The sequence below is a fragment of the Acipenser ruthenus genome, chromosome 2 (genome assembly GCF_902713425.1).
Source record: "Acipenser ruthenus chromosome 2, fAciRut3.2 maternal haplotype, whole genome shotgun sequence".
Classification (NCBI taxonomy): domain Eukaryota; kingdom Metazoa; phylum Chordata; class Actinopteri; order Acipenseriformes; family Acipenseridae; genus Acipenser; species Acipenser ruthenus.
The window spans coordinates 28,183,400-28,208,127 of NC_081190.1; the positions used below are offsets into that span (position 1 = coordinate 28,183,400).

At 40.6% G+C, this 24,728-nt stretch overlaps 1 protein-coding gene and 1 long non-coding RNA gene across 3 annotated transcripts in view; both read left to right on the forward strand.

Annotated features, from left to right (window-relative positions):
• Positions 1–24,728, forward strand: part of LOC117419279 (17-beta-hydroxysteroid dehydrogenase type 3-like) — a 404,515-nt gene that overhangs the window by 143,225 nt on the left and 236,562 nt on the right. The window lies entirely within an intron of this gene.
• LOC131698820 (uncharacterized) lies at positions 15,592–18,744 on the forward strand. Its single transcript, XR_009307843.1, has 3 exons — positions 15,592–16,139; positions 17,054–17,182; positions 18,164–18,744. It is a non-coding gene; the product is annotated as an uncharacterized LOC131698820 (long non-coding RNA).

Here is a 24,728-nt window from a genome sequence, read left to right on the forward strand (position 1 = left end):
ACGCACAACAAATATATAGAGCCAGGTTAGACCGCTTCTACACAACACACACTCATTTGAATAAATTCATTAAAGCCAATATCATCCCCAGTAGCCTCTCTGACCACCACTGCCTGTTAGTTACAGTAATACTCACCACTGACTCTCACAGCACCTCCTACTGGCATTTTAATTTAAAGCTATTACAGGACACACTTTTTGTAAAACAATTTAATGATTTTTGGAACATTTGGAAAAAAGAAAAAACAAATTATAAAAATATTAGGCAGTGGTGGGACATTGGCAAAACGCAGATTAAAATATTTTGCCAGCAGTACACACTCAATTCAACCGGGTCACTGAACGCAGCAGTGAGAGAGCTGGAGTTGAAAATTCTCCAGTTAGAGAGCAGCCTGGACACAGATCACCAGGAGCAGACCCTGCAAACGCTGAGGGAGCAGAAACACATGCTGGGCAGCCTGCTGAAGGAAAGAGTGAAGGGGGCGCTGGTGCGCTCTCGCTTCATGGGGCTTAAAGACATGGACACCCCCTCCAGTTTCTTTTTTGGCTTGGAGAGGAGGAGAGCAGACAGCCGGAAGATGCACTGCGTCCGGACGCCTTGCGGCAGGGAGCTGTACAGCCGGGAGGAGATCAGCAGGGAGGCAGTAAAATTCTATTCTGAACTATACAGCAAAGAGCCTTGTGAGCAGAAGGATACAGACCTGCTGCTCCAGGATTTGCCCACCCTGAGCGAGGAAGAACAGAACCAATTAGACAAGCCACTAACATACCAGGAGTTGACCACTGCTGTTACACAGCTTTCAAATGGAAAAGCTCCTGGCATTGATGGACTGCCCACTGAATTTTTTAAAAGTTTCTGGACTGTGATTGGTGAGGACTTTTTGCAGGTGCTGGGAGAGAGCCTCCGAGATAAAGAACTGCCCCTCAGCTGCAGGCGGGCAGTAATCACACTACTGCCCAAGAAAGGAGACCTGTGTTTACTCAAAAACTGGAGACCTGTTTCGCTTTTATGTTCTGATTTTAAAATTATTTCAAAATGTCTGGCCAATAGACTAAAAATGTGTATAGGAGCTGTAATACACACGGACCAAACTTACTGCATACCGGGACGTTCCATTTTTGATAATTTGTTTTTAATTCGAGACTTTTTATCAATGGCTAAGACATGTGATTTGAATGTTGGGCTGGTTTCTTTAGATCAGGAGAAAGCGTTTGACAGGGTCGACCACACATACCTTTTTAAAACCCTGGAAGCCTTCGGGTTTGGCCCTGTTTTTATTTCTTATATCCAGCTTTTATATTGGAATGTTTTTAGCATTTTAAAGATTAACAATGGGCTGAGTCAGCCCTTCCCAGTGTGCAGGGGTATTAGGCAGGGCTGCTCCCTGTCTGGAATGCTTTATTCACTGGCCATAGAGCCCCTGCTGCACCTGCTGAGGGGCCGGCTGGTTGGCTGGGCAGTGCCCTCCTCACCCACCTCTGTCGCAGTGAAGGTGTCCGCTTATGCAGACGATGTGAACGTGTTTGTGTGCAGTGACGGAGACATCAAGGCACTACAGCAGAGCCTGCACACATTCCAAGGAGCCTCTACAGCAAGAGTTAACTGGGCAAAGTGTGACACCTTCCTGTCAGGCAGTTGGCATGATTGCACCCCCCCTGTCCTGCCTGAGGCGCTGAGATGGGACAGGACAGGTATAAAAGTGCTGGGGGTGTTTTTTGGAGTGGAGATATATATGCAGAAAAATTGTGAGGGCCTAGTGGACAGGGTGAGGGGGCGGCTGCAGAGATGGAGGGGACTGCTGGCCCAGCTGTCCTTTAGGGGAAGGGTCCTGGTGATTAATAATCTGGTGGCCTCCATGCTGTGGCACAGGCTGGTGTGTCTGGACCCTCCCCGGGGCATGGTGCAGGAGATCCAAAGAATACTGCTGGAGTTTTTCTGGAGCGGGAGACATTGGCTGAGGCCAGCGGTCCTGTATCTCCCCACTGATGAAGGGGGGCAGGGGTTGGTCTGCATTGCCAGCAGGGTGGCAGCCTTCAGACTGCAGGCGGTTCAGAGGCTCCTGTACGCTGGGGAGGAGGCTCATTGGAAGAGGCTAGCTTGTTTTTTCCTCAGCAGAGTAGGGGGGCTGGGGATAGACAAACACCTGTTTTTAATTGAGAGTGCCAGACTAGCTAAAGTAGGTCTCTCTTCTTTTTACTTGAGTGCTTTAGATGCCTGGAGGGCAGTGAGGGTGGCGAGAGATGAGGGGTCCCTGACAGGCAGGGTCCTGTTGGAGGAGCCCCTATTTTTCAATCCGCTCTTCCCTGTACGTTTCTTTCAGTCAATGACGCTCTGTGCCAGCTTTGTGAGGGCAGGAGTGACCAGGCTGAGACATCTTATCAACTTTGAGCTCTCCTCCTGGCTGACTGCTACACAGCTGGCTGGGCGGCTGGGCTGGCACTCTGAGAGACTGGCAGAGAAAATGGTCAGTGAACTGAGAAGTTGTCTTTCCCCCAAGCTCAGGGAGGCTGTGAGAGAGGAGATGTCCAGCGGCACAGGGCAGAGACAAGACTTCATCTTTCCAGGGCTGCTAGTGTGTCCAGCAGTAGGTGAAGGAGAGGAGGGTGTAGGAAACGAGGGAATGTTATTAAACCTAGACACAGTTAAAGATCTAACTCTTCATACAGCAGAGAGTAAGAAGATCTACCAAATTTGTGTGAAGGCATCACATTCCCACCAGTTGAGGGGGTTGGTGGATTCAAGGTGGAGGGCATGTCTGGAGGTAAAGGAGGGGTGCAGGCCAGTATGGAGGGTTCTGTATAAACTGCCCCTCACCAAGAGAGCGGGGGACCTGCAGTGGAGGATCCTGCACTGTATTGTGTCCACCGGCAGGTTTCTCCATAGAGTTGATGCTAGCATTAGCTCAGAGTGCTGTTTCTGCTCTGCAGAGGAAACAGTGTTTCACATGTATAGTGAGTGTGTCAGGCTAGGACCACTCTTCCATCTCCTACAGGAGCTCCTGCAGGGCCTAGGCGAGGAGTTCACAAAAGAGCTTTTTATCTTTGGGGTTCCCTACAGTTTTAAAAAGAGAAACAGGTGTGTTTTAATTAATTTTATAATGGGTCAGGCAAAATTGGCCATTTTAAAATCCAGAAAGAACAGTATCTCTGGCGCCGGGCTGACTGATGTTGTGTTGCAGTTCAGGGTTTTGGTGGTCAGCCAGATAAGAGTGGATTTTGAATTTTTTAAACTAAATAATAACCCGGAGGACTTCCAGGAGAGGTGGTGTGTGGGAGACGCCTTGTGTGCTGTGAGTGAGGAGGGGGAGCTCCAGTTTTTGTTCTAGTTTTAATTTTATTTTTTATTTTTTTACAGTGTTTTTATTAATTTTGGCTTTAATCTGTTTTTAACAGAAAGAAAACACTGTGGTTTTTTTAATTTATTTTTTATGATCCTTTTATTTTGATAAAATCTATTTTTAAGGAGAACATGATGTATTTTAGGATTTTTTAATATTGCTAATTCTTAATTTTGTTATGTTTTACCTTTATTGAGTTTTAATGGATTTTATTTGGAATGTTAAATAAAGGATCTTAAAAGTCAAAAGTCTCTCTCTCTCTCTCTCTCTCTCTCTCTCTCTCTCTCTCTCTCTCTCTCTCTCTCTCTCTCTCTCGCGCTGAGGATTGTGGGATTGTGGGAGGAGCTTGCGGAGAGGCGGTAGCGTTTGAACGCTGGTGCGGTAGGAGAGTGTTTTCGCTACTATATTTTTTGCAAATTTATATATTTAATTGTTAATTGTTTAGTTCGTTTATATATCTTTGTTTCGTTGCTTTGTTTGTACTTTCCCGTGTATAGAGTAGTGTGTGTGTGTGTGTGTGTGTAGGTCCCGTTATGGGATCTCACTCTGGAGGGCTGGGGGCTCTCAGCCGCCGACACGGGGTCAGCTGCTTGCCCGATGCCGGCGTGTCGGTGGAGGAGTGCCTGCTGGCAGTGGGAGAGGTGGTCGGGTGTGACAATATAATATCGGCATCCCGGATGAATAAAAGGTTTGTCGTGTTTTTAAAAGAGGTATCGCTGGTCAATCAGCTAGTGGAGGAAGGTTTTTCAGTGAAAGGAGATTTTATTCAAGTATCCCCCTAAGTAACCCCTGTTACCAAGGTAATCATGTCTAATGTATCGCCGTTTTTAAAAAACGAGACCTTGGCAAATGAACTTGCCCGATATGGCAAACTGGTGTCCCCAATTAAAAATATACCATTAGGGTGCAGAAATACAAGTGTTAAGCACGTCCTGTCTTTTCGGAGACAGGCGTTTTTGCTGCTGAATAACCCGGGGGATGTGATTGATGTTGCTTGGAGCTTCAGTGTGGAAGGGACGGGCTGCGTAGTGTTTGTCAGCTCGGATACAATGCGGTGTTTTAACTGTGGGGAACAGGGACACCAGAGGAGAGCCTGCCTGAGAAAAAACAAAAATGAGGAAAGGCAGGAGCAGGGTACTGATGGCAGGGAGGAGGCTGGGGATGTTGGGGGTGAGCGGGAGGATGAGGCTGCTCCCCCATCGCAGCGCCAGCCGGAGTCTGCAGAGACCAGAGAGCCGCCGATCGGGATGAAGCCGCCCACACCACAGCCGAGGCTGAAGAGACTCAGCCACGGTCCGGCACAAAATAAAACTACCGAAAATGATGAGGGTTTTGTGATGGTAGCTAAAAAAAGACTTAAAAAACAAAAAAACAAAGAAGTTGCAGATCTGCCTAACAGCGAGCGGGGGACGGAGCAGAGCCCCGAGCCTGTGCTGGAGGGGAGCCTGCAGTCTCAGGCAGGGGGGTCTGTCCCTCCTGATATGGAGGGAGAGGGGAGCGGCACGGCGACGGGCTTACAACCCGGCGCGGTGCAGCGCTCTTCTCTCTCTGAACCCCAGCAAGCGGAGGCAGAGGCAGCGGTGACGGCTGTGGCTGTGCTGGGAAGAGGAGAGGAGAGCGGCGCGGGGGAGCTGGCAGCCGTGGACGGCGGAGCAGACAGCGAGGACGGAGCAGAGGAAATGGAGGGAGAGCTCTCTGACTCCTCGCTTATCTCTGACATCCCCGATAGCCAACCCGTTAACAGGGGGAAAAAAATCTATACCCTAGATGAATTTAAACAGTTTATGGAGAGTACAAAAGGGAAAAGGGGGGTTGAAATTGAAAACTTCTTCCCAGATCTGCGATTATTCCTCCACTCAGCACACATCGTCACACGAAAGGCAACATTAGAGGAGTTCGACCAGCAAAAAAGGTACCGTCTTAAAAAATATGTTCAAATAATTAAGAAAAAGATCGCTAATGTTGCCAAACAATAATTTTAAAAATGGATACTTCTTTTAAGAATTTTTTTATTGTTGCTTGTTTTACTCTGTCAGTTTTATTTTTTTTAGCCGCTATGGAAAAGTGCGTTTTTATTTCTTTTAACGTGAATGGCTGCAGACAGTCTTTTAAAAGAGCGCAGCTGTGTGAGTTTTTAGAGCAGAAGCGGGCGGGGGTCGCTCTGCTGCAGGAGACGCACTCAGACAGGGAGAATGAGGCGGCGTGGCTGGCAGAGTGGAGGGGGCCGTGTGTGCTGAGCCACGGCTCAAGCACCAGTGCAGGAGTGGCAATTTTATTTAAGCCCAGCCTAGGAGCAACAATTTTAGATATTGAAGAAATTGAAAAGGGGAGGTTATTAAAAGTGAGAGCAAGGTTGGGTGGTACTGTATTTGTTTTTATTAATATTTATGCACCAAATAAAGGAAGGGAACGCATTTTAATTTTTAATAAATTAAAGCAAGCTCTTTTAAATATTGATAATGATGATGTGGTGGTGGTGGGAGGAGATTTTAACTGCACTATTGATTTTACAATGGATAGAAATAATGAGGAACCCAATCCCCAATCCTCAAGTGAATTAGCTGCAGTTTTTCAGTTCAGTGGCCTGGTTGATGTCTGGAGGTGTCTGCACCCCAATGCAAGACAGTACACCTGGTCTCATTGTCACGCACAACAAATATATAGAGCCAGGTTAGACCGCTTCTACACAACACACACTCATTTGAATAAATTCATTAAAGCCAATATCATCCCCAGTAGCCTCTCTGACCACCACTGCCTGTTAGTTACAGTAATACTCACCACTGACTCTCACAGCACCTCCTACTGGCATTTTAATTTAAAGCTATTACAGGACACACTTTTTGTAAAACAATTTAATGATTTTTGGAACATTTGGAAAAAAGAAAAAACAAATTATAAAAATATTAGGCAGTGGTGGGACATTGGCAAAACGCAGATTAAAATATTTTGCCAGCAGTACACACTCAATTCAACCGGGTCACTGAACGCAGCAGTGAGAGAGCTGGAGTTGAAAATTCTCCAGTTAGAGAGCAGCCTGGACACAGATCACCAGGAGCAGACCCTGCAAACGCTGAGGGAGCAGAAACACATGCTGGGCAGCCTGCTGAAGGAAAGAGTGAAGGGGGCGCTGGTGCGCTCTCGCTTCATGGGGCTTAAAGACATGGACACCCCCTCCAGTTTCTTTTTTGGCTTGGAGAGGAGGAGAGCAGACAGCCGGAAGATGCACTGCGTCCGGACGCCTTGCGGCAGGGAGCTGTACAGCCGGGAGGAGATCAGCAGGGAGGCAGTAAAATTCTATTCTGAACTATACAGCAAAGAGCCTTGTGAGCAGAAGGATACAGACCTGCTGCTCCAGGATTTGCCCACCCTGAGCGAGGAAGAACAGAACCAATTAGACAAGCCACTAACATACCAGGAGCTGACCACTGCTGTTACACAGCTTTCAAATGGAAAAGCTCCTGGCATTGATGGACTGCCCACTGAATTTTTTAAAAGTTTCTGGACTGTGATTGGTGAGGACTTTTTGCAGGTGCTGGGAGAGAGCCTCCGAGATAAAGAACTGCCCCTCAGCTGCAGGCGGGCAGTAATCACACTACTGCCCAAGAAAGGAGACCTGTGTTTACTCAAAAACTGGAGACCTGTTTCGCTTTTATGTTCTGATTTTAAAATTATTTCAAAATGTCTGGCCAATAGACTAAAAATGTGTATAGGAGCTGTAATACACACGGACCAAACTTACTGCATACCGGGACGTTCCATTTTTGATAATTTGTTTTTAATTCGAGACTTTTTATCAATGGCTAAGACATGTGATTTGAATGTTGGGCTGGTTTCTTTAGATCAGGAGAAAGCGTTTGACAGGGTCGACCACACATACCTTTTTAAAACCCTGGAAGCCTTCGGGTTTGGCCCTGTTTTTATTTCTTATATCCAGCTTTTATATTGGAATGTTTTTAGCATTTTAAAGATTAACAATGGGCTGAGTCAGCCCTTCCCAGTGTGCAGGGGTATTAGGCAGGGCTGCTCCCTGTCTGGAATGCTTTATTCACTGGCCATAGAGCCCCTGCTGCACCTGCTGAGGGGCCGGCTGGTTGGCTGGGCAGTGCCCTCCTCACCCACCTCTGTCGCAGTGAAGGTGTCCGCTTATGCAGACGATGTGAACGTGTTTGTGTGCAGTGACGGAGACATCAAGGCACTACAGCAGAGCCTGCACACATTCCAAGGAGCCTCTACAGCAAGAGTTAACTGGGCAAAGTGTGACACCTTCCTGTCAGGCAGTTGGCATGATTGCACCCCCCCTGTCCTGCCTGAGGCGCTGAGATGGGACAGGACAGGTATAAAAGTGCTGGGGGTGTTTTTTGGAGTGGAGATATATATGCAGAAAAATTGTGAGGGCCTAGTGGACAGGGTGAGGGGGCGGCTGCAGAGATGGAGGGGACTGCTGGCCCAGCTGTCCTTTAGGGGAAGGGTCCTGGTGATTAATAATCTGGTGGCCTCCATGCTGTGGCACAGGCTGGTGTGTCTGGACCCTCCCCGGGGCATGGTGCAGGAGATCCAAAGAATACTGCTGGAGTTTTTCTGGAGCGGGAGACATTGGCTGAGGCCAGCGGTCCTGTATCTCCCCACTGATGAAGGGGGGCAGGGGTTGGTCTGCATTGCCAGCAGGGTGGCAGCCTTCAGACTGCAGGCGGTTCAGAGGCTCCTGTACGCTGGGGAGGAGGCTCATTGGAAGAGGCTAGCTTGTTTTTTCCTCAGCAGAGTAGGGGGGCTGGGGATAGACAAACACCTGTTTTTAATTGAGAGTGCCAGACTAGCTAAAGTAGGTCTCTCTTCTTTTTACTTGAGTGCTTTAGATGCCTGGAGGGCAGTGAGGGTGGCGAGAGATGAGGGGTCCCTGACAGGCAGGGTCCTGTTGGAGGAGCCCCTATTTTTCAATCCGCTCTTCCCTGTACGTTTCTTTCAGTCAATGACGCTCTGTGCCAGCTTTGTGAGGGCAGGAGTGACCAGGCTGAGACATCTTATCAACTTTGAGCTCTCCTCCTGGCTGACTGCTACACAGCTGGCTGGGCGGCTGGGCTGGCACTCTGAGAGACTGGCAGAGAAAATGGTCAGTGAACTGAGAAGTTGTCTTTCCCCCAAGCTCAGGGAGGCTGTGAGAGAGGAGATGTCCAGCGGCACAGGGCAGAGACAAGACTTCATCTTTCCAGGGCTGCTAGTGTGTCCAGCAGTAGGTGAAGGAGAGGAGGGTGTAGGAAACGAGGGAATGTTATTAAACCTAGACACAGTTAAAGATCTAACTCTTCATACAGCAGAGAGTAAGAAGATCTACCAAATTTGTGTGAAGGCATCACATTCCCACCAGTTGAGGGGGTTGGTGGATTCAAGGTGGAGGGCATGTCTGGAGGTAAAGGAGGGGTGCAGGCCAGTATGGAGGGTTCTGTATAAACTGCCCCTCACCAAGAGAGCGGGGGACCTGCAGTGGAGGATCCTGCACTGTATTGTGTCCACCGGCAGGTTTCTCCATAGAGTTGATGCTAGCATTAGCTCAGAGTGCTGTTTCTGCTCTGCAGAGGAAACAGTGTTTCACATGTATAGTGAGTGTGTCAGGCTAGGACCACTCTTCCATCTCCTACAGGAGCTCCTGCAGGGCCTAGGCGAGGAGTTCACAAAAGAGCTTTTTATCTTTGGGGTTCCCTACAGTTTTAAAAAGAGAAACAGGTGTGTTTTAATTAATTTTATAATGGGTCAGGCAAAATTGGCCATTTTAAAATCCAGAAAGAACAGTATCTCTGGCGCCGGGCTGACTGATGTTGTGTTGCAGTTCAGGGTTTTGGTGGTCAGCCAGATAAGAGTGGATTTTGAATTTTTTAAACTAAATAATAACCCGGAGGACTTCCAGGAGAGGTGGTGTGTGGGAGACGCCTTGTGTGCTGTGAGTGAGGAGGGGGAGCTCCAGTTTTTGTTCTAGTTTTAATTTTATTTTTTATTTTTTTACAGTGTTTTTATTAATTTTGGCTTTAATCTGTTTTTAACAGAAAGAAAACACTGTGGTTTTTTTAATTGATTTTTTATGATCCTTTTATTTTGATAAAATCTATTTTTAAGGAGAACATGATGTATTTTAGGATTTTTTAATATTGCTAATTCTTAATTTTGTTATGTTTTACCTTTATTGAGTTTTAATGGATTTTATTTGGAATGTTAAATAAAGGATCTTAAAAGTCAAAAGTCTCTCTCTCTCTCTCTCTCTCTCTCTCTCTCTCACACACACACACACACACACACACACACACACACACACACACACACACACACACACACACACACATAATGATTTAGCTGTGAAACAAGCTAGCTAGCCACCAAGAACGTTGGGTTAGTAGCTAGCAATGGGTCGCTAACGTAATAGGTAGGTAGGTAGGTAGCTTTATTCTCTCAAACTATGTTGCTGACGAGCTGACAATACCTTCAGCCGCGGCACCTGGCTTTCATTCAGTCAGTGGCTCACACTCATCAGCCTGACCGGCAAGCGGCAACTTCAGATGAGCGTCTTTCCAGAGTCCAGCCTAAACCAGCGGTTCTCAACCTTTTTTTACTCACGCCGCACTGACATTTATTTGTATATCTGTCGTCGTCCCCCCCCCCCCACACCATTAATTTGACTTTTTATATATTTTTTATTACTGCCTATATAATATAGTGCATTTATTTAGCCGCCTGGATAGTCACACTGTCCATTCAATCAAATACATATGTTCGTGTTCGCTTTTTACACACACGATACAAAAATATCAAGCAAGGAGTAAGTTAGTTACAAAGGGAGGAAGGAGGATTGAAATAATATGACAACGCATTAACCAACAAACACAAACATCGAATTAAACTGATTATATTTATTCTTATTTTTTAAAATAAATGTGAAAATTGTGGCACAATGTACACCGTTTAAGAATGACTAGAATTTTTTTTTATTATTTTAAACCCGGAGATTTACCTTTCACTCCCGAGTCCTTGTGCACTTTCGCACTTCAATGAAAACAACACACTCTGCTGGTCCCTGACGTCAGCCACGCACTGAGTCCGTGTTACAGTGATGCAGTATGGAAGGGCCAAAGTCAATCAAATTAGCGTTTTTTTTTTGTTTTGTTTTTTTTGGAGGAGGGAGGACTAACGAGGGGGAGGGGCGGGGGGCTTGAGAGAGTTAACCCTTTGTGGAGCAGATAAAATGACTTGACAAAAGACGTTTAAGATTTATCAAAATTATTGGTAGGGACAATTCAACGGTCCCTTGACATTGGTAGGGACATGTCCCTACCATCCCTAGCTAAATCTACGCCGGTGCCGGAGGTCCATTATTATTATTATTATTTATTTCTTAGCAGACGCCCTTATCCAGGGCGACTTACAATCGTAAGCAAAAACATTTCAAGCGTTACAATACAAGTAATACAATAAGAGCAAGCAATACAATAACTTTTGTTCAAGTAAAGTACAAGTTTGACAAACCACAATTCAATAATACAGCAGGTAATAGTGATAGTTACATCAGGATGTGAGTAAATACAAAGTACTACAGGTTAAAAACTTGGCAGATTACAGTATTCTGAAGTACAGGATTAAATGCAGTAAAATAGGGGCTGATAAGAGCAAAATAAAGCACATTTACATGAAGGGTGATAGTGTCCCAGGATACAAACAGAGGAGTTCTACAGGTGCTCTTTGAAGAGGTGAGTCTTAAGGAGGCGCCGGAATGTGGTCAGGGACTGGGCAGTCCTGACATCTGTAGGAAGGTCATTCCACCACTGCGGAGCAAGGGTGGAGAAGGAGCGGGCTTTGGAGGCAGGGGAGCGTAGCGGTGGTAGAGCTAGTCTTCTAGTGCAGGCGGAGCGGAGAGGTCGAGTGGGGGTGTAGGGAGAGATGAGGGTCTGGAGGTAGCTGGGTGCAGACTGGTCAAGGCATCTGTCCATGCAATTTATATATAGGACAGTTTTAGGTCGCCTGCAGATACATTAGTCCAATCAATGCGTCTGATCCTGGTGTGTAATCCCAAAGTAACTGCTCACAGTTAACACGTTTTAATACGTTAATTCACGTTTTAAGTAATGCAGTGTCCCCTTCAGACATGTTAAAGGAGAAATTCGGAAATAACATACAAAACTATGCGCGAGTAAATACCATCCTAACTCCTAACATCCAAAAAAAAAAAAAAGAAAAAAAAAGAACAATTATATATATAGCTACCTAGATTGTATTGAATTAACAAAACAAATAATAATAATTAACTGAAAGGTATTGGAAGAAAAAATACACCTATTTTGTTTATAACTTTTAGAATGTTTGTATGCTGTAGCTGCAATATTGAGTCTTTCCATCCACCTCCGGTTGCTTCATTCCGGAGATCCATGCAATTTATATATATATATATATATATATATATATATATATATATATATATATATTTGCATGCCCCGGTAGCTAAATGCTTAGTAGTTACGGCGCTGGGCAAAACCAAAGCCCATGGCCAGTATTCAATATTTTTCTGTATGCATTATTTTCTGTTGAGCACTACTGACACCGTTGAAACGGTCAGTCTTAGGTCGCCTGCGGATACATTAGTCCATTCAATGCGTCTGAACCTGGTGTGTAATCCCAAGGTAACTGCTCACAGTTAACACGTTTTAATACGTTAATTCACGTTTTAAGTAATACAGTGTCCCCTTCAGACATGTCTAAGGAGAAATTCGGAAATAACATACAAAACTATGCGCGAGTAAAACTCCAAACATCCAAAAAAAAAAAAAAAAAAAAAATAACATTAAATATATATATATATATATATATATATATATATATATATATATATATATATATATATATATATATATATATAATTGCATGCCCGGTATCTACGATATGGAGTCTTGCATGCCCCGGTAGCTGCAATATTGAGACTTTCCATCCACCTCCGGTTGCTTCATTCCGGAGATCCATGCAATTTATATATATATATATATATTTGGATATATATATATATTTGGATATATATATATATTTGGATGCCCCGGTAGCTAAATGCTTAGTTACGGCGCTGGGCAAAACCAAAGCCCATGGCCAGTATACTCGCGCATAGTTTTGTATGTTATTTCCAAATCTCTCCTTTAACATGTCTGAAGGGGACACTGTATTACTTAAAACGTGAATTAACGTATTAAAACGTGTTAACTGTGAGCAGTTACCTTGGGATTACACACCAGGTTCAGACGCATTGATTGGACTAATGTATCCGCAGGCGACCTAAGACTCACCGTTTCAACGGTGTCAGTAGTGCTCAACAGAAAATAATGCATACAGAAAAATAATGTATACTGGCCATGGGCTTTGGTTTTGCCCAGCGCCGTAACTAAACATTTAGCTACCGGGGCATGCAAATATATATATATATATATATATATATATATATATATATATATATATATATATATATATATATATATATATATAAATTGCATGGATCTCCGGAATGAAGCAACCGGAGGTGGATGGAAAGTCTCAATATTGCAGCTACCGGGGCATGCAAGACTCCATATCGTAGATACCGGGCATGCAATTATATATATATATATATATATATATATATATATATATATATATATATATATATATATATATATATATATATATTAATGTTATTTTTTTTTTTTTTTTTTTTTTGGATGTTTGGAGTTTTACTCGCGCATAGTTTTGTATGTTATTTCCGAATTTCTCCTTAGACATGTCTGAAGGGGACACTGTATTACTTAAAACGTGAATTAACGTATTAAAACGTGTTAACTGTGAGCAGTTACCTTGGGATTACACACCAGGTTCAGACGCATTGAATGGACTAATGTATCCGCAGGTGACCTAAGACTCACCGTTTCAACGGTGTCAGTAGTGCTCAACAGAAAATAATGCATACAGAAAAATATTGTATACTGGCCATGGGCTTTGGTTTTCCCCAGCGCCGTAACTAAGCATTTAGCTACCGGGGCATGCAAATATATATATATATATATATATATATATATATATATATATATATATATATATATATATATATATATATTTATAAATTGCATGGACCTCCGGAATGAAGCAACCGGAGGTGGATGGAAAGACTCAATATTGCCTCTACTGGGGCATGCAAGACTCCATATCGTAGATACCGGGCATGCAATTATATATATATATATATATATATATATATATATATATATATATATATATATATATATATATTATTGTTGTTTTTTTTTCTTTTTTTTTTTTTTTTTTTGGATGTTAGGAGTTAGGATGGTATTTACTCGCGCATAGTTTTAAATGTTATTTCCGAATTTCTCCTTTAACATGTCTGAAGGGGACACTGTATTACTTAAAACGTGAATTAACGTATTAAAACGTGTTAACTGTGAGCAGTTACCTTGGGATTACACACCAGGTTCAGCCGCATTGATTGGACTAATGTATCCGCAGGCGACCTAAGACTCACCGTTTCCACGGTGTCAGTAGTGCTCAACAGAAAATAATGCATACAGAAAAATATTGTATACTGGCCATGGGCTTTGGTTAGCATACAGTGTCCCCTTCAGACACTAAACAGTGGCCTACAGTTTTATGTTTGTCTGAAAAAAACAACTACAATTGGTATTTTTAATAATCATTAACATGTTCATTATTTCAATATACAAACATGCAGTATTTTGCAATTATTTAAATCCAATCTTCTCCACTGCTGTTAAACTATGGTTGTTTTTCCTATGCACTTGACAGTGGTGGTGGGTGTTTTTGCCAAAAACTGCTTTAAGTGTGTGATGCAGTCTTGTAAGATTTATTGACATTATGTTGATAATCAGAACAACAGGGTTCACCAACCTCGACTAGGTCAGGGTTAACACAGTTGAGCTCAGATGAAACAGCCCATTTGCAATGTACAGTACTGGGTGGCTATTGGTCATTCAGCAGTGTGATGCAAATACCTGCAGTTACCACAAAGCGCTGACCTGAGCACACTTGCTCATTTGCTATTCTAGTTTTCTCCCTGGGATGCTCGTACTTAAATATTTAATATAAATGGACTTTAGTTGGTATATAGGGGGCTGGTGTCTATAGAGTTAACACAAACTGTTTTACAATTTCTGAAAATGAAATTAAGAAGTTGTGAGCGATGGGGATATAAATAGGCCCAATTAATCCCACACCTGCCGCACACCTTCTGTGAATGATGCAATTGTCAGCAAATGATTTACTGACCATCCCAATATAATTTAGGAGCAAAAGAAACATCTGTAATTGGCGTAATTACAGGGATTAATTATAGCATTGTTTCTTTACCGAATATCTCAATCGTCCTGCCTGGGGACAGACGTGAAGTTATGTATATATACATTTAGTGTGCCCAATTATTTTACCCCCGATTTTCTCCCCAATTTGGAATGTCCAATTATTTTTTCTCCTCATCGCAGCAATTCCTTACACAGCTCAGGAGATCCAAAGGTTCAGTGGGCGTCCTCCGATCCCACAACCAAACTATTATCCTCTTTTACACCCAGGAACTCGAGAGCGGATGTCAGCGAGCTACTGACCTCTGGAGGACAAAGGCCAGCCCTGCAGGTGTCCGCTTTTGAGCTCACAGGGCGCCTGGCCAGCAGGGTTCACTGTAGCACAATGAGGAGAAACAGTCCCTTTTGTTTTTGCTTCCCTAACCCACGGGAGTGCCAGAGCCAATGTTACGCTCCCTTTGGAATTCACAGCGAAGACCGACAACTTTGCACAGCCAGGACGCGAACCTGTGCTGTATGACCACACAACCACGCTTTTACCAGGTGAGCCACTCGAGGACCCCCTGATAGTGTTTTTGAGGTTAAGATTCATTTAAAAGTTATAACTAGCTCTTTATTTTATATATATATATATATATATATATATATATATATATATATATATATATATATATATATATTGCACCAGGATGACTGAACAAAAGGAAAAGTGAAACGAAGAAACTGTAAAAAATGACGACTGGACACCAACCACTAAAAGCTGGTAATTTTAAACTTTAAAGAGATAGTTTATACCCTCTAAGCGGGCAATTTCTAATCTCTTTATTCATGCCACTGTCTGGTGCTCCAAGGGAGACTACAGTTGGATTTTTATACCAGCTCTGTTATCCCCAGCTGGGGATGAAATCCATTGCGAAGGGGATGAAGTGGAGGTGGCTGTACACACACACACACAATTTGTTACAAACTGTTTATCCAATTGACAGGAAACTTAGCATCAACATTATAGAGTATACATTAATGATAATATACAAGATTGTGAATGTCACACAGTTTTACATACATCTGGATAATCCCTCATCAGACTGTGATTAAACATTTCATTGCTAATTCTTATTCTATCCTGTACATACTGTTGATATGTCATGTTCATCGTTTAGAGTTTACGTGGCAGGAGATGTATATGTATACATAAGCAAAGGCAAATTGTAAGCATGGCAAATTCTTTGTTGAGATTTAGTAATGTCTTTCTCAAAGAGACCCAAGTGTAAATGTTTGTCGTAAGCACCATGGATAATAGCATTTACATAATGTCCCGTGACAAGAAATTACATCTAAAATACAAATGTATTTTTTTCAGATTTGTAAAAAAAGACCTGCTTCTCCTGGTGTTGTATCCTTGCTGGACGGAGATGGTGAAGATGCTGGAGGCGGCCAAGCCAGCACAGTATGGGGTAGATTTGACAAGGGACAAGAAAAGGTAATTAGAATTACAACGTGATGTTTAGGAACCCGCATTAGAGAGACAGATAGATTCAAATTATTATTTTTCTCTGTCCCCTTACATTTGTATGCTGTTTGAAATCATATTTTTGTAATAATCTGTTTTCAGGATATGCCATAGACCTAGGTTAGATGAGCCAAAATGTCTTTATATCAGTAGTAACTGTGTATAGCCAGGTATACAATCGGAAACTTAATTCACTTTTGAGTTATTGTCTATGTTTGGTACACAGCTTATCTTCCTGATTTTATTTTTATTTTTTTTAACTTAGGTTCCATTACCAGTGCTGTCCCATAAAAATGAACCATTTTCCTGCCACATTGTTTCACCCTCTGGACATATCAATGATTCAGATCTTTTACACATATCCATCTTATATGGATGTTTTGTGTTTTGTTTATAAAAAATGTGTAAATGTGTAAAGGACTAGGGGTTGTGGTGTTTGTCTGAAGTAAGAGAGTGGTGGTGTAACATCAAATCATTTGCAGCACGAATAAGTCACAGTCACTGGCCATGTCATGCACACTTATTTCTAACTCATTGGTTGATCGAAAATAAGTTTAACATGCAATGGAGTAGTTCATTGGTTTTATACGCTCCCTTTAAAGATGTAATAAACAATCTCATCCAGTGGGATCTCTTTTCAGAGTGTGCAGTAGCAGAAGGGGATTGTGGGAATGTGTGGAGCTAAGGAAGGTAGAAGGAGATGCGCAGTAGAAACCCTGGGATATGTTTACACAATGAACTAATTTGTGGATGAATATCGTTGGTGTTAATTAAAGTTAATAAGACAAAATATTTTAGTGTAAAATTATACTTGATGGTGGGGTACTGCCTTTTTTAATTTTTACAGAGATGTCATTTTTTAAATCTTATTGCTATCTTACCAGAAGGCCACCTCCCCTCCAGACATTCCGATCAGAGAAAAGAGACAATTCGAAGCCAACCCAAAGAGACGTCCAAGACCTTGTCTGGGCTGCCTATCTGTAATATCAGCTAAAAAGGAGGCTCCTGTAACAGTAAGTTATCTTTCCTGTAGCCATTCCCTAGACTGCAGTGTTATGTGGCACTTCATTACCAAATCAATCAGAAAACATGTCACCTTCAGTTAGTCCATTTTTTTAATTTGTTTTTTAAAAATCAATTAAAAGATATTTAAACTTGTCAGTTTTTGTTTACATTGCATTATTTTGGAACTCTTAATACAATTATTGATAATAGAAACAACTTTGCAAATGCCATTACTATTTTTCAGATTCCTAGGATGAAACCGTTGGCCATAGCAACAGGAAAAACTGATTTAGCACACTTTGAAAAACAATATTGAAAATATTAAAACAATCAGCTCTATCACAATGACCTCAGTGAAACCCAGCGTGGTTGCGGGATGATACAAAATCCATTGTAATGAACAATAAGTGAAATGCCGGGGGTCCCGAGTGGTGCATCCAGTAAAGGCACTCCACGTGCAGTGCAGGATGTGCCCTATAGTCTGGACATCGCGAGTTCGAGTCCAGGCTATTCCTTTGCCGACCGAGGATGGGAGCTCCCAGGGGGCGGCGCTCAATTGGCCCACGCTTCGGAGGACAGCGTGTGTTTGTCTTCGCCCTCCAGAGTCAGCCCTGGGGTGGTAGCGGTGAGCTGAGCATAATAAAATAATTGGCCATTCCAAATTGGGGAGAAAATAATAAAAAATAATTGGCAACGACTAAATTTATAAAAAAAAAAAAAAAAAGTGAAATGCTTCAGTTTTTACAAGCTTGATTAATATGCCCCTATTTACCAGATAGAGGGGTCTACTATTCAATGGTTCTATAGAATGTTGACACACGCTGATGAAAAAATAGCACCATCTAGATTTCTTCCTTATCAAGCAACTAAATCAGACACCATATATCTTGTGATCGTAGCAGATTTTGCCCATTTTGAGGATAAGTGATACCAAACATTAAACAAACTACATGGGAAGTTTTATTAAAAGGATTCTCACCTTTCCCCAGCATACAGCTGATCCTGTCCTAATGTGAAGGTGGATCCAACAAGTGACGTCGTGATCCTGCCAGTCAAAGTGCAGAAAAATCACAGTCAAATGCATGTTGGCCTGATAACCAAATATTGTTCTTTTTTTTTTTTTTTTTTAAATCCTGCGCTAGTAAATCATGTATCTGTGTCAGGATAGCATATACAGCATGCTCATGCCTAAGTAAACAAACATTTTAAGAACATAAGAAAGTTTACAAACGAGAGGAGGCCATTCGGCCCATCTTGCTCTTTTGGTTGTTAGTAGCTTATTGATCCCAGAATCTCATCAAGCAGCTTCTTGAAGGATCCCAGGGTGTCGGCTTCAACAACATTACTGGGGAGCGGGTTCCAGACCCTCACAATTCTCTGTGTAGAAAAGTGCCTCCTATTTTCTGTTCTGAATGCCCCTTTATCTAATCTCCATTTGTGACTCCTGGTCCTTGTCGAAAAAGTCCCCTGGGTCGACATTGTCAATACCTTTTAGCATTTTGAATGCTTGAATCAGATCACCGCGTAGTCTTCTTTGTTCGAGACTGAATAGATTCAATTCTTTTAGCCTGTCTGCATACGACATGCCTTTTAAACCCGGGATAATTCTGGTCGCTCTTCTTTGCACTCTTTCTTGAGCAGCAATATCCTTTTTGTAACGAGGTGACCAGAACTGAACACAATATTCTAGATGAGGTCTTACTAATGCATTGTAAAGTTTTAACATTACTTCCCTTGATTTAAATTCAACACTTATCACAATATATCCGAGCATCTTGTTGGCCTTTTTTTATAGCTTCCCCACATTGTCTAGATGAAGACATTTTAATAAAGAACAAAAATAAAAATCACTTTGTTCTTGAGTTTATTTTGGTATCTTTTGAAATTGGTATTCTTCTTGTGTGTGTTTGTGTATATGCATGTGTGTGAAGGATGTGGGTTGGTGGGAGGGTGTTCATTTTAATGGATTTATGTCTTTTTAAGACAGAATGCTTTTGACAGCTGTTTTGTTGTGTTCACAAAGCTTTAACACTTGAATAAGTCCTTGAGAATTTCATGCAATCTTTTAAAGGTTTTCTGACCTGTAAATTAGTCCTACAACCACACAATGTCAGTGGAGTACACCTAATATGTGTAATTAACAATAATTAAACATTACCAATTTTGACATGATGAATTAACACACAGAAAAGGCTAATGACTAATCAAGCTTTAAATCCAATTTCTTAAAGGCTTAAAAAAATTAGAGTGGTTATCTTCTTTCTTGGATTTGGGATTTCTATTATAATATTTTTATTTAAGTATTTCTTCAAGATATAGGCAGTGCCATTTACAGTGTGGCCCTGAATCTTGGATTACTAGCCTCCTTGAGGATCTTTAAAATACATATTCCTGCTCGAGCAATATTTTAAAAAAATATATCTCTGGTTGCAATTTGGTTTTTAACATCAGGGAAATGATTCATCTATATGCTAAGGGTTGCAACTTTAAGATCTCTTTTTTCAGTAATTTCAAATGTCTGTCTACTAAAGCCTTTCTATAATGTTCTAAAGATAAATGGCAGATTATGAAAAATATATTGTCGTCACAGTGCATGACTGCAAATGGGTACTGATGTACATTTTGTAATCTGGCACAGTCATGTTTTTTTTCTTTTTCTAAAACCAAAAGCCTTGATTGCCTCAATTTCTATAGCTATAATTACTCATTAGCCAATAGTTAATGTGTTAATAACTTATTTATTCTTTAGATCAGTTTATGGGGAATTTGTATTTGGTCATGTGGACATCTGGAGGTTATAGGACGGACTGACTTATCATTATATATATATATATATATATATATATATATATATATATATATATATATATATATATACACACACACAGTGACACTCAAAAGTATTCACCCCCTTTGGACTTTTCCACATTTTATTGTGTTACAAATGGAATCAAAATGGATTTAATTAGGAGTTTTTGCTACTGATCAACACAAAAAGTGAAAAGTGAAAAATAAAATCTACAAATTGTTCTAAATTAATTACAAATATAAAACTGAAAATAATTGATTGCATAAGTATTCACTCCCTTTGCTATGACACACCTAAATAAGCTCTGGTGCAACCAATTGTCTTTAGAAGTCACATAATTAGTTGAATGGAGTCCACCTGTGTGCAATTAAGGTGTTTCACATGATTTCAGGTTAAATACACCTGTCTCTGGGAGGTCCCACAGTTGGTTAGTACATTTCCTAACAAAAACTACATCATGAAGATGAAGGAACATTCAAAGCAAATCCGGAATAAGGTTCTTCAAAAGCACCAATCGGGTAGGATATAAGAACATTTCCAAGGCATTGAATATCCCCCGGAGCACAGTAAAGTCCATTATTAAGAAATGGAGAGAATATGGCACAACTGTGAATCTGTCTAGAAAAGGCTGTCCTCAAAAACTGAGTATCCGGGCGAGAAGGGCACTAGCCAGGGAGGCCACCAAGAGGCCTATGGCAACTCTAAAGGAGTTACAGTCTTCCACGGCTGAGCTGGGAGACACTGTGCATACGGCAACAATAGCCCGGGTGCTAAGCGGCCCAGAATTTGGGATGTTATCTGCAAACCAAATCGGCCCAGAATTTGGGACATTATCTGAAAAGCAAAGCAGCCCAGAATTTGCGACGTAAATGAAAACAGGGGCAGTCTATATGTAAAACTGTGATTACATTAGAGATAAACTAATGTATCCTGTAACAAAACTGCAATAGCGTATATGTTTTATATTAAAATATATCGCAAAAACGATTATCGATATATGCTACTTGAAAGAATATAGTACATCACCACAGAAAGCCAATTCCTACATTCGTGCACAACATGATAATTTATATAAAGTAATTCCTCATAGTTGGTAATATCAGTACAGTGTAATACCACATTATATTTTAATGGTAAGGTTGTGGAAAGCAGATCACTCTATCTGATCACAATGTTAAAATGCCTGCAAGCTTTTCCACTCGTGTGACGACATATTCATGTGACAGACATGGACCAATCAAAACGCGAGACTGTTATGCGGTTCCATCCCAAAAACCGGGCCTGTGTCATACCTCTAATACAGTGTCCCCTTCAGACATGTTAAAGGAGAAATTCAGAAATAACATACAAAACTATGCGCGAGTAAATACCATCCTAACTCCTAAAATCCAAAAAAAAAAAAAAAAGAAAAAAAATAACAATAATATATATATATATATATATATATATATATATATATATATATATATATATATATATATATATATATATAATTGCATGCCCGGTATCTACGATATGGAGTCTTGCATGCCCCGGTAGCTGCAATATTGAGTCTTTCCATCCACCTCCGGCTGCTTCATTCCGGAGGTCCATGCAATTTATATATACATATATATATATATATATATATATATATATATATATATATATATATATATATATATATATATATATATATATATATATATATATATATACACACACACCAGGTTCAGACGCATTGATTGGACTAACTGTATATATAATTGCATGCCCAGTATCTACGATATGTATTCTTGCATGCCCCGGTAGCTGCAATATTGAGTCTTTCCATCCACCTCCGGTTGCTTCATTCCGGATATCCATGCAATTTATATATATATATATATATATATATATATATATATATATATATATATATATATATATATATATATATATATATTTGCATGCCCCGGTAGCTAAATGCTTAGTTACGGCGCTGGGCAAAACCAAAGCCCATGCCCAGTATACAATATTTTTCTGTATGCATTATTTTCTGTTGAGCACCACTGACACCGTTGAAACGGTCAGTCTTTGGTCGCCTGCGGATACATTAGTCCAATCAATGCGTCTGAACCTGGTGTGTAATCCCAAGGTAACTGCTCACAGTTAACACGTTTTAATACGTTAATTCACGTTTTAAGTAATACAGTGTCAACTTCAGACATGTTAAAGGAGAAATTCGGAAATAACATACAAAACTATGCGCGAGTAAATACCATCCTAACTCCTAACATCCAAAAAAAACAAAAAAAACAATAATATATATATATATATATATATATATATATATATATATATATATATATATATATATATATATATATATATTTGCATGCCCCGGTAGCTAAATGCTTAGTTACGGCGCTGGGCAAAATCAAAGCCCATGGCCAGTATACAATATTATTCTGTATGCATTATTTTCTGTTGAGCACCACTGACACCGTTGAAACGGTGAATCTTTGGTCGCCTGCGGATAAATTAGTCCAATCAATGCGTCTGAACCTGGTGTGTAATCCCAAGGTAACTGCTCACAGTTAACACGTTTTAATACGTTAATTCACGTTTTAAGTAATACAGTGTCCCCTTCAGACATGTTAAAGGAGAAATTCGGAAAAAACATACAAAACTATGCGCGAGTAAAAACCATCCTAACTCCTAACATCCAAAAAAAAAAAAAAAAGAAAAAAAAAAAAACAATTATATATATAGCTACCTAGATTGTATTGAATTAACAAAACAAATAATAATAATTAACTGAGAGGTATTGGAGGAAAAAATACACCTATTTTGTTTATAACTTTTAGAATGTTTGTATGCTGTAGCTGCAATATTGAGACTTTCCATCCACCTCCGGTTGCTTCATTCCGGAGGTCCATGCAATTTATATATATATATATATATATATATATATATATATATATATATATATATATATATATATATATATATATATATATGTGCATGCCCCGGTAGCTAAATGCTTAGTTACGGCGCTGGGGAAAACCAAAGCCCATGGCCAGTATAAAATATTTTTCTGTATGCATTATTTTCTGTTGAGCACTAATGACACCGTTGAAACGGTGAGTCTTAGGTCGCTTGCGGATATATTAGTCCAATCAATGCGTCTGAACCTGGTGTGTAATCCCAAGGTAACTGCTCATTGTTAACACGTTTTAATACGTTAATTCACGTTTTAAGTAATACAGTGTCCCCTTCAGACATGTTAAAGGAGAAATTCGGAAATAACATACAAAACTATGCGCGAGTAAATACCATCCTAACTCCTAACATCCAAAAAAAAAAAGAAAAAAAAATAACAATAATATATATATATGTATATATATATATATATATATATATATATATATATATATATATGTATATATATATATATATATATATATATATATATATATATATATATATATATATATATATATAATTGCATGCCCCGGTATCTACAATATGGAGTCTTGCTTGCCCCGGTAGCTGCAATATTTAGTCTTTCCATCCACCTCCGGTTGCTTCAATCCGGAGGTCCATGCAATTTATATATATATATATCTATATATATATAGATATATATATATTTGCATGCCCCGGTAGCTAAATGCTTAGTTACGGCGCTGGGGAAAACCAAAGCCCATGGCCAGTATACAATATTTTTCTGTATGCATTATTTTCTGTTGAGCACTACTGACACCGTTGAAACGGTGAGTCTTATGTCGCCTGTGGATACATTAGTCCAATCAATGCGGTTGAATTTGTTGTGTAATCCCAAGGTAACTGCTCACAGTTAACACGTTTTAATACGTTAATTCACGTTTTAAGTAATACAGTGTCCCCTTCAGTCATGTTAAAGGAGAAATTCGGAAATAACATACAAAACTATGCGCGAGTAAATACCATCCTAACTCCTAACATCCAAAAAAAAAAAGAAAAAAAAATAACAATATATATATATATATATATATATATATATATATATATATATATATATATATATATATATATATAATTGCATGCCCGGTATCTACGATATGGAGTCTTGCATGCCCCGGTAGCTGCAATATTGAGTCTTTCCATCCACCTCCGGTTGCTTCATTGCGGAGGTCCATTATTATTATTATTATTTATTTCTTAGCAGACGCCCTTATCCAGGGCGACTTACAATCGTAAGCAAAAACATTTCAAGCGTTACAATACAAGTAATACAATAAGAGCAAGCAATACAATAACTTTTGTTCAGGTAAAGTACAAGTTTGACAAACCACAATTCAATAATACAGCAGGTAATAGTGATAGTTACATCAGGATACGATTAAATAGTGATAGTTACATCAGGATGTGAGTAAATACAAAGTACTACAGGTTAAAAACTTGGCAGATTACAGTATTCAGAAGTACAGGATTAAATGCAGTAAAATAGGGGCTGATAAGAGCAAAATAAAGCACATTTACATGAAGGGTGATAGTGTCCCAGGATACAAACAGAGGAGTTCTACAGGTGCTCTTTGAAGAGGTGAGTCTTAAGGAGGCGCCGGAATGTGGTCAGGGACTGGGCAGTCCTGACATCTGTAGGAAGGTCATTCCACCACTGCGGAGCAAGGGTGGAGAACGAGCGGGCATTGGAGGCAGGGGAGCGTAGCGGTGGTAGAGCTAGTCTTCTAGTGCAGGCGGAGCGGAGAGGTCGAGTGGGGGTGTAGGGAGAGATGAGGGTC